We start from the raw sequence: 1,193 nt of genomic DNA on the forward strand, positions 1-1,193 counted from the left end.
CTGATCCCCCTGACATAGTGCTTTCTGTTCAATACACAAAACAAGTACTATTTTGTAGGGGTGGGGGTAAGGCAGAACCAGAAATGCCCAGGAGTTACTTCTGGCTCCACAGGCAGGATCACTCCAGGTGGGCCTCGGAGGGGAAGAGATCATCCAGGTCATCCCCTGCAAGGCAAATGCCCAACAGTCCCTAAAATCTGAATTTCAATTTACCTTTAATGCATCATTCAATCTCCCCCAGGCCTAGTGGGATACACAATGCCTCCATTATCTCCGGGTTCCTCATGGATTGCCCTTTGACCATTTTTTTTTTCATTTTTGTATCCCACCTGGGTGATGCTCAGGGCTTTCTCCTGAATATGCACTCAGGAATTACTCTGGGAGTGTGGTGCTTGGGGGATCCTACGGCAAACACTGTGCTTCAACCTTTTGATGTCTGAAATATACACTTCTAGTTCATTCTTTATGTTACATTTCTCACGTTCAAATTAAACTGGTAAATTCAGTACTATGAGGGAAAGGGAATTGCTGATGATTGCAATTCCGGAAAACACAAAGATCTTCCCATTCTGTACACCCTTAAGAGTTCTTGCCACTGTGAATTTTCATATGCCTACTAAGGCCTGAGTTCCATATGAACCTGAATTAACCTCCTGAGTTACCCTATATAGCAAACCATAATAATAATAGTAAAGGTAAAAAAAGGTAAAGGCCCTCCCGTTGATCGTGAATTTGCTCGAGCGGGCCCAGTAACGTCTCCATTGGAGACTTTGTTGTTACTGTGTCTGGCATATCGAATACTCTCAGTAGCTTGCCGGGCTCTCCGAGAGGGGCGGAGGAATCGAACTCGGGTCGGCCATGTTGGCCGCTTGTAAGGCGAACGCCCTACCCGCTGTGCTATCGCTCCAGCCCTTGGCCTTGCATGCAGCCAACATGGCCGACCCGAGTTCGATTCCTCCGCCCCTCTCGGAGAGCCCGGCAAGCTACCGAGAGTATTCGATATGCCAGACACAGTAACAACAAAGTAATAAGATAATAATAATAATAGTAATGATTACTATTTCCTATGCCAGTGTCCCAGCACTTGAACTTGATGTGTATGTTAACCTGTAAATAATGGGCCCTTTTTTTCTTTTTTTTTCTTTTTCAGTCACACCCGGAGATGCACAGGGGTTACTCCTGGCTTTGCACTC

Source organism: Sorex fumeus, unplaced genomic scaffold (assembly GCF_029834395.1).
Source record: "Sorex fumeus unplaced genomic scaffold, SorFum_2.1 ptg000134l, whole genome shotgun sequence".
Taxonomy (NCBI): domain Eukaryota; kingdom Metazoa; phylum Chordata; class Mammalia; order Eulipotyphla; family Soricidae; genus Sorex; species Sorex fumeus.